Genomic DNA, 10,910 nt, shown 5'->3' on the forward strand with positions numbered 1-10,910 from the left:
AAATAATGGATACAACTTTAAAGAATGACAATTCCTTGTAAATGTAGGGTATTATAGTTGACTCTTAAACATGAGTCTGAACTATATGGCTCAACTTATAAATGAATTTTTCTCAGTAAATATATTTGAAAATGTTTTAGAGATTTATGACAATTTGAAAAAAACTCGAAGATGAACCTTGTAGCCTAGAAATATCTAATATTTTCTAAAAGTTAGGTATGTCATGAATGCATAAAATGTGTGTAGACACTAGTCCATTTTATCATTTACTACCGTAAAGTGTACATGAATCTGTTATAAAAGTTAAAGTTTGTTAAAATTTACACACACAAACACTTAAAGACTGCACATGAGAGAAATGTAAACAAATGTAAAGATGCCGTATTAAATCATAATTGCATAAAATTAACTGTAGTACATACTTTACTACTGTAATCATTTCATAGCCACCTATTGTTGCTACTGTGGTGAGCTCAAGTGTTGTGTATTCACTTAAAACACCATTTGGTGCTAATCATCTCCACAGGAGCAGTTCGTCTCTCTAGTAAATTATATATGGCAGTAAAAAGTGATCTCTCACATTTCTTGTGTATTTTTCATCATGTTTAGTGCAATACTGTAAACTTTGAGTAACATCATGAGACCTATATGAAGTGCCACTAATGATGCTGGAAGTGCTCCCAAGAAGCATAGAAAAGTCACGACACTATGAGAAAAAGTTGATTTGCTTGATATCTACCATAGACTGAGATCTGCAGCTGCAGTTGCCCACCATTTCAAATGAATCCACTGTAAGGACCATTATATAAAAAGAAAAGAAAATTTGTGAAGCTGTCACTGCAGCTATACCAGCAGGCACAAAAACCTTGCACTTTTTGCGAAATAGCTTTTTATCTCATATTGAAAAACGCTGCTTTTATGTGTGTGCAGGATTGCTACAAGAAAGGCATACCTATAGACTTTGAGATTAAATTTAATTTAAGATTTGAGAAAAAGCAAAGTCATTATATGACAGTTTAAAGCAAAATGAAGGTGAAAGATCTAAAACTGGAGAATTTAATGTCAGCAAAAGATGGTTTGATAATTTTAGAAAGAGGTTTGGCTTTAAAAATGTCAAGATAATAGGAGAAGCAGCTTCTGCCAACCAAGAGGCAGCAGATAAGCTGCCAGACACCATTAAGAAAATTGTTAAAGAGAAAGGATATCTCCCTGAACAGGTTTTTAACGCAGACAAAAGAGCCATATTCTATTTTTTAAAAGTGCCACAAAGGACATTTATTTTGCAAATGCAGTTGGGTTTATGATCAGGACTTCCCTTGTCTATAAAGCTGCTAACCTCTGAGCCTTGAAAGGAAAGGTAAACACCAGTTGCCAGTATTTCGGCTGTACAACAAGAAAGCCTGGACAATGAGAACACTTTTTCTGGACTGGTTCCATCTATGCTTCATCTTTGAAGTCAGCAAGTATCTTGCCATTAAGCGATTGCCTTTTAAAGTTCTTTTGATATTGGACAATGCTCCTGGCCACTCAAAACCACATGAGTTCAACACTTAAGGTGTCTAAGTGGTCTGCTTGCCTGAAAACACAATGTTTCCAATTCAGCCTCTAGATCAGAGGTTATAAGGGTCTTTAAGCCTCATTACACATGGTTCTCTATGGAAAGGACTGTCAATGCTATGGAAGAGAACATCAATAGAGGTAGCATCTTGAAAAGCTGGAAGGATTACACCATTGAAGATAACGTTGTTATAGAAAAAGCTGTCAAAGCCATCAAGCCCAACTAAATTCCTGCTGAAGGAAACTGTTTTCAGATGTTGTGCATGACTTCACAGAATTTATGACAGAGTCAGTCAAGGAAATCATAAAAGAAATTGTGAATATGACAAAAAATGGTGGTGGATGAAGAATTTCAAGATACAGATCTTGTAGAAATTCAAGAGCTAATAGACACCACACCAAAGGAATTAACAGAAGACAACTTGATGGAGATGAGTGCTTCTGAATCGGTGCCAGATGATGAAAAAGAAGATGTAGAAGAAGCTGTGCCAGAAAACAAATTTACATTGGACAATCTGATGGAAGCATCCCAATTTTTCAAGACTTATTTTGACTTCTTTTACAACATGGGCCCTTCTATAATATGGGCACTGAAATGAAAGCAAACAGTGGGAGAAGGATTGGTATCATATAGAAACATTTTTATAGAAATGAAAAAGCAAAAAAGTCCCATTGCAATGTATTTCCATAAAGCTACACCAATCATGCCTGCCTTTCTTTTCTTCCCTTTCTCCTCCTCCACCTCTTCCACCTTTGCCACTCTGAAACAGTAAGACTAACCCCTCGTCTTCCTCTTCTTCCTCAGCCTACTCAACATGAAGACAACAAAGATGAAGACCTTCCTAATGATCCACTTCCACTTAATGACCAGCAAATAGATTTGCCTATCTTATAATTTTCTTAATAACATTTTCTTTTCTCTAGCTTTCTTTATTATAAATGTAGAGTATGCAGTACATATGATATACAAAATATGTGTTAATCAACTGTTTATGTTATCTGTAAGGCTTCCAGTCAATAGTAGGCTATTAGTAGTTATGTTTTGGGGGGAAGTAATAAGTTATACCTGATTTTTTGACTGGATAAGCTATCAGTACCCCTAACTCCCACATTGTTCTAAGGTTAACACTGCCATGATATTACCTTCCTAGATATATTGCTGATCTGTTTCAGACCTTTATCATATATTATTTAGACAACTAAAATACAATTAATTCAGTTATTGATTAGCTTTACAAATATCAATTGAGTTCTCTACTATATGCCAAACTCTTTACTAGTTACTGAAGCACTTTATTAGAATAAGACATGTTTTTCTTGCCTTTAAGAATCTTACATTTGAATTAGAGTTACATATGCAAGTAATTAATTACAATGTAATGTTATAGATGGATAATAAAAAATAATTATGAAAGCAGAGGAAGGACACTCCTTGGTTATCTGGGGGAAGAAGAACTTCACAGAAGCTGATATTTGAAGTGTTTTGAAGGACAAATTGGAGACAGAAAACGACTGATAAACTTAAAATTCCAGATAAAATGTGGCAAACATCCCTTTAAATAGATATTTGAGACCATAAGAAAACAAAGGAGTTATACAGAATTCAAAAAATAAAGAAGTTCTATTTCTGGAATGGCAACATAAGAGGTTCCATGGACACATTCAACAGTGAAACTGATGAAAATTACTTTAAAATAACCATTTAAAGTCAGTGGAAATTGTCCTAAGGGTATACAGCAAATGAGGAAACATTTATTCAGGAAAATATACCAAAACTTGGTAAGAACAGGAGGGGTCTGTGGTATTTGATCTATAAGCCTACTTTCACCCTTCCTGCTTCTGCTCAGAGTGGCAGAAACTCTGGGCAGATGTGGCTAGGTAGATGGGGTTCCCTCTCCCCTCAGCTTCCAATCTAGTGCTATGGTACATCTTTCCAAGAGGGATGAATGTCAGCATTTCTCATCTTGAACCCCAGCTACCTGTTGCACAGGCTAAGTTCTGGATGGGAGCAGCAAAGAGAAGTGTCTCCCTTCTTTTGCCCAGCCAACATTCTTTAAGAGGAATTAGACTTCATCAAAATAATTCAGCCAGTCACTAAACAAATAAACAAACAAGTGACAGTAACATGCCCAGAGAGGCCATGCAGTACGGAGAGAGAGCCTGTGCACTTGGGTGGGGAGAGTACAGCAATTGGAGGAATTTACACTGAACTCAGTGCTGCCCTGTCATAGTGGAGAACAAAGCCATGCTGGGCTCAGCCAGTGCCTGCATGCTGAGGGGAGCACTTGCACTAGGCCTAGCCAGAGGGGAACTTGAGTTTCTTGGCCACAGGGGTGCTTGCATCACCACACCCCCAATTCTAGGTGGCTCAGCACATGGAGAGAGACTGTTTGTTTGAGAGTGCGAGAAAAGAACAAGAGTCTCCGCCTGGTAATCCAGAGAATTCTTCCGGATCTTATCCAAGACCACCAAGGCAGTAACTTGTATGAGTCTGTAAAAACTACAGCATTACTGGGATTGGGGCCTAAGTCCCTTGGAATACCTGGAAAGCCTTCTCAATAATGACAGGAACAAACAAGCCCAAAATGTGAAGACTACAATGAAGACCTAATTCTTCAATGGCCAGACACAGATGAGCATCTACCAGCATCAAGACCATCCAGGAAAACAAGATTTCACCAAATGAACTAAATAAGGCACTAAGGACCAATGATATGTGGAGAAACATAGATATGTGACCTTTCAGACAGAATTCAAAATAGCTGTTTTGAAGAAACTCAAAGAAATTCAAGATAACACAGAGAAGGAATTCAGAATTCTATCCTATACAATTAACAAAGAGGTAGAAATAATTAAAAAGAATCAAGCAGAAAATCTAGAGCTGAAAAATGCAATTGACATACTGAGGAATGCATCACAGTTGCTAAGTAGTAGAATTGATCAAGCAGAAGAAAGGATTAGTGAGCTTGAAGACAGGTTATTTGAAAATACACAGTCAGAAGAGACAAAAGAAAAGGAATAAAAAAGAATGAAGCATACCTACAGGATCTAGAAAATAGCCTCAAAAGGGCAAATCTAAGAGTTATTGGCCTTAGGAGGTAGAGAAAGGGATAGGGGTAGAAAGTTTATTCAAAGGGATAATAACAGAGAACTTCCCAAATCTAGAGAAAAATATCAATATATAAGAGGAAGAAGCTTATAGAACACCAAGCAGATTTAACCCAAAGAAAACTACCTCAAGGCATTTAATAATCAAATTCCCAAAGGTCAAGGATAAAGAAAGGATCCTAAAAGCAGCAAGAGAAAAGAAATAAATAACATACAATGGAGATCCAATGGCAGCAGACTTTTCAGTGAAAACCTTACAGGCCAAGAGAGAGTGGCATGGCACATTTAAAGTGCTGAAGGAAAAAAACTTTTAACCTAGAATAGTATATTCAGTAAAAATATTCTTTAAACATGGAGGAGAAATACTTTCCCAGTAGCATACTGAATGGGGGAAAACTGAAAACCTTTCCTCTAAGATATGGAACATGACAAGGATGCCTGCTTGGCATCCAAATTTGAAAGGAAGCACTCAAATTATCCTTGTTTGCAGATGGCATGATCTTACATTTGGAAAAACCTAAAGACCCCACCAAAAAAACTGTTAGAACTGATAAACAAATTCAGTAAAGTTGCAAGCTACAAAATCAGCATACAAAAATTAGTAGTATTTCTATATACCAATAGTGAACAATCTGAACAAGAAATCAAAAAAAAAAATCCATTTACAATAGCCACAAATAAAATTAAATACCTAGGAATTAACCAAAGAAGTGAAAGTATCTATAATTAAACCTATAAAACACTGATGAAAGAAATTGAAGAAGACACAAGAAAATGGAAAGATTATTCCATGTTCATAGATTGGAAAAATCAATATTGTTAAAAGGTCCATACTACCCAAAGCAATGTACAGATTCAATGCAATCCCTATCAAAATAACAATGTCATTCTTCACAGAAATAGAAAAAAAATCTAAAATGTATATGGAACTACAAAATACCCACAATAGCCAAAGCTATTTGAGCAAAAAGAACAAAACTGGAAGAATCACATTACCTGACTTCAAATTATACTACAGAGCTGTAGCAAGCAAAACAACATGGTACTGACATAAAAACAGACACATAGACATTTGGAACAGAACAGAGATCCCAGAAAAAAATCCACACACCTACAGTGAACTCATTTTTTACAAAAGTGCCAAGAACATAAATTGGGCGCCTCAAATTGTGAAACTCCTACAAGAAAACACTAAGGAAAATCTCCAGGATATTAGTCTGATAAAATATGTCTTGAGTAATACCAGACAAGCACAGACAACCAAAACAAAAATGGACAAATAGGATCACATCAAGTTTAAAAGCTTCTGCATAGCAAAGGAAACGATCAGCAAAATGAAGAGAAAACTGACACAATGGGAGAAAATATTTGCCAACTACTCATCTGACAAGGAATTAGTAACCTGAATAATATAAGGAGTCCAAACAGCTCTACAGGAAAAAGTCTAATAATTCAATTGAATAATGGGCAAAAGATTTGAATAGACATTTCTCAAAGGAAGACACACAAATGACAAACAAGCAAATGAAAAGGTGCTCAACATCACTGATTATCAGAGAAATGCAAATCAAAACTACAATGAGATATACAATGAATATAAGCTTATATTCAAAAGACAGGCAATAACAAATGCTGGTGAGAATGTGGAGAAAAGGGAACCCTCATACACTGTTGGTGGGAATGTAAATTAGTACAACCAGTATGGAGAAGAGTTTGCAGGTTTCTCAAAAAGTAGAAATAGAGCTACCATATGATCCAGAAATCCCATTGCTGGGTATATATCCAAAAGAAAGGAAATCTGTATATTGAAGAGATATCTGCACTCCCATGTTTGTTGCAGCTCTGTTCACAATAGCCAAGATTTGGAAGCAACCTAAGTGTCCATCAACAGGTGAATGGACAAAGGAAACGTCGTATCTATAAACAATGGAGTACTATCCAGCCATAAAAAAAAATGAGATCCTGTCATTTGCAACAACATGAATGGAAGTGAGGGTCATCATGTTACGTAAAATAAGCCAGGCACAGAAACACAAACATCACATGTTCTCACTTATTTGTGGGATCTAAAGATCAAAACGATTGAACTCATGGAGATAAGAGAATGTAAGGATGGTTACCAGAGGCTGGGAAGAGTAGTTGGGGCGGGGTAAAGGGTAGGTGGGGATGGTTAATGGGTAAAAAAAATAGTTAGAAAGACATAGAGAATAAGGATATGGACATAGAGAGTAGAAGGATGGTTACTAGAGGTGGGGAAGGTAGTTGGGTGGGGGGAATGAGGGGGAGGTGGGGATAGTTCATGAATACCAAAAAAATAGAAAGAATGAGTAAGACTTACTATTTGATAGCACAACAGGGTCATTATAGTCAATTATAATTTAATTGTACATTTAAAATAACTAAAAGTATAATTGGATTATTTGTAACACAAAGGATAAATGCTTGAGGGGATGGATACCCCATTTCCATTGATATGATTATTATGCATTTCCTGCCTGTATCAAAATACCTCATGTACCCCATAAATATATACAGTTAAATATATACACTGTATACCCACGAAAATTAAAAATAAAAAAAATTGGAAAAAAGAACAAAGGTGATTGATGAAGAAGTACATAAAATTACGATTTTATGAAAATGTAAAAAATTCAGTTAAATATGTGTTTTCAATTCTGTGATGTTAGGTATGATGTGATTAACATTTTCTCAAAGAAGAACACAATTGTGTGTTTGTTCTGGCATCATGTGGACCCAATGAGTGTTAATCTGACTCAATCATGCAGTCCCCAGCATAATATTCTCCATACATCAAGACCTTTAAAAGACCTTCTTGACAGTGATAACACTCATCTTCTAAGAAAGAAAAATAAATTCAAATGCCAGCTGCAGGTCTCATTCATGAGTTTTGAGTATGTTTTTTCCCTGAGCTGAACTTGATGAACTCTTGGCCTCTTAACCAACATCTGCAAGAAACTCAATAATGCCAAATGTATTCTAGGTTTTATGTATAATTTTATGGGCCACAGAGAAAAATCAGGTTGAAAAGTTGATTCTTTACAGCATTTCATGTGAATACTTCCAATAGAACCATCTCACCTCTAAGTCTCTTCTTTGAGCTTCCAGCCACTGGCTCTGTCTCCTTACACAAACTGTGCTTCAAACAGTGCTCAGTTAGCTTCTTATCCTTGGTCCTCTTTTTTTATAGAGTAGATTCTTTCTCCGTTGAGGACTCTGGGCCTTGGAGACTCAGCCTTCCCTCTCTGGGTCCTTATCCAAGTATCTTCTCAACAAAGCTGGTTTCTGCCTACAAAGAAATTTTTCTTCTAGACACTAACATCAATTTTTCTACTTTTAGGCATTTGCAAGGAAAGATCCCTTGCCTGTTGGAGGCTGGGATGTGGGAATCAGCTTTCTTGGCTCTAGGTCTTGATTATGTATGTACAAATCCTTGGACACTTGTCTCCTGGAATTGTGCCCCTCATTTCCCATAAAGCATTTGCAGCAGACTTTTCAGGCTACTTTCCAGGCACCAAGATCATTAACTGATACCAAAGTTGTGCTGGACCCAGGCCCCTAATTTCATCAGAAACCGATCTACTCAGAAGGCCGGCTTTCTTATTCCATACAAACTCTATTGGAAAAATCTACTTAATTAGAAGGAAAAAATTGGAAAGTGGTTAACATTGTGCAAGTACAATTTTCTCAGATGATTAGACACTTTTTCTTTTGAAATGAATAAATAAAAGGGAGAGAGGGGCAGAATAATAATGGTACAGGTTTTACTTTTTAAAGTTTGAATAAAATTAGCATAATTTCCCTTTATTAAGCTACAGTACATAGAAAGCACATTATAGACACTGTAGGTGGAAATGTGGGTGGATACATAGGAGGGGAAATGAGAGAGCATTGAAAATACAGCTGAAATAATGAGCATGTAAGATGAAGAATGGCAGAAAGGATCAGGCTGGAAGATGTAAGGATCCCTGCTTTGATCACAGACAAAAGGGATGGTGCACAGAAAATAAGAGGGAACCATTCAACTAAGCTGGGAGACTGGGGCAGCCTGGGCTAATGGAGCTGGGCATAGATAGCAAGAGAACAGGGAATGCTTCACCATTGACTTGGGGTTAAAAATTATACCTTGTGCTTAAAGGGGAGAAAAACACAATAATATCATTCATAAAAATACCTAGTTTTATCCACACTAACCTTGATGGAAATAGAAGCTACACAACTCAGCTACACAACTTTGTACTGCAGCAAGCTTGTTGGAATATGGATCATTGGGTTTGCTGTTTATTCTGTCCATCCTGCTCAAGTATGGACAATGCAGTCCTTCTACACACAACCTTCCTGTCTCATTCATTTTACACATAAGGAAATGCAAGCTCAATGAAGGTAGGCAAACAGAGTCATTTTAAAAATCTTAGGTCCTTGGGAGGCGGGCAAGTAAATCTCCATATGTGATTTCTATGGAAAGTGCTCTGCTTCTTGATATATGGCAAAGAATGAATCAAGAAATTGACAGTATTGAAGCAATTGATTTAAATTTTCAAAGGATGTTGACAGATTAGTGGATAAATCTGAATTTGGGATTTCCTAGCCTGACCTGTGCCAGGCATACTATTTAGATGGTACCATAGTTTCAGCTACAAATCTGGAAATCCCAGTGAATTATCGGTATCTTTTCTCTCCCGAAGGACTAGGCAGTTAGATGGCAAATTCTCAGCCCCAAACTTAGTCCTGGGATGTCACCTTTTCAGCTTGCGCTCTCTGCACCTTCCAGGCAGTAGTTCCACTCAATAACCTCTCTCCTAACTCGGAATCTCCTTCTCACTCTTGCCCCAGATTTTTTTGTTTCCCACCCACACCTCCTTTACCTCACCCCAAACTCCCTACTATCTTCTTTTCATCATGGGTGCCCTTGATGGCTATTAAGAGGAGCTTTGATTCACCAGTAAATACGGAACCCAAATTTTCATCAGTGGAAATTGGATCTCCCTTACTCAAGGGCAAGGAGCATTCTTCTCCAGCAACATAATTAATTGGTAGGTCTCCCCTAGAGACTTTTCTCCTGGAGAAGATAGACTTTCTGTATATATTAGGACCAATAGCTCTGTCTAATGCACTCAAGAAAAAGAAAGGGAAATTTTTCCTTAGAATAAAGTGAATCCCTGCATCCTGTTAAAAGGTTTACTTCCCATGATGAGTAACGTGTCCTTAGTATACATCTATCTTAGTCTGTTTGGGCTGCTATAACAAAATACTTTAAACTGGGGAATTTATAAGCAACAGAGATTCATGCTCACAGATCTAGAGACTGGGAAATCTAAGATCAAGGCACAATCTGATCCAGTGTCTGGCACTGGCCTGCCCCTCACAGATGGCACCCTGTATGTGTCCTCGCATGGCAGAAGGGCAGTCTCCTTTAGGCCCCTTTTATAAGAACACCAATCCTATTCACAAAGGATCTGCTCTTATGACCTAATCACCTCCCAAGCCCCCACCTTCTAATACTATTTATTAGGGATTAGGTATCAGCATATAAGCTTGGGGGGATCTAAACACTTAGACTATGGCAACATCTTAGAACTTGCTATACCAAACAGCTGTATACAGATTGCCCCCTCATCAGCCTCTCTGGAGGAGTTCTGGCTATGCTTAAAATGATTTACCTAATACTGTGCTGCTCTCAACCATCTTATCTAATGAAGCACTCCATTTATTCTTTATATAATGTATTATTTGTTTCCTTCATAGGACTTATTTCTCTTGAAATTATAGTATGTATTTGTTTATTTTCTTGTATTTAAGTTTCATTTTAGCTCTGTCGGGGCAGTGACTATGATTCTTATGATTTTTGTGTCATTCCCAATAACTAAATGTTTCTGGCAGAGTTAACGCATAAATACGTGTTGATTGATTAGGTAAGTAACCTAGTATGAGCTAGGAGATCAGGATTCTGCCGTTCATGGGTAGCTCTCCAGAAAAACGGCTTATGTCTACATGTGGCCCAGAAGCATCAAAAGCCACCTGGATTCAGGATGCTGACTCTGCCATGAGGTTGTCTTGGCTTTGGTCAGGAAATTTGCCCCATCCCACCCATGGTGGACTAAATCGTTGAGTCCAGTTCTTTACCCTTCCTATCTTCACCCTTTCTGTGGCCTTTCAGTTTTAGTCATGTCTTGCTTTAGCCAGTGTGGCTAGATGTGATGCTGGGTCAATTCTGAGCCTAGGACTTC

The sequence above is a fragment of the Hylobates moloch genome, unplaced genomic scaffold (genome assembly GCF_009828535.3).
Source record: "Hylobates moloch isolate HMO894 unplaced genomic scaffold, HMol_V3 SCAFFOLD_7, whole genome shotgun sequence".
NCBI lineage: Eukaryota > Metazoa > Chordata > Mammalia > Primates > Hylobatidae > Hylobates > Hylobates moloch.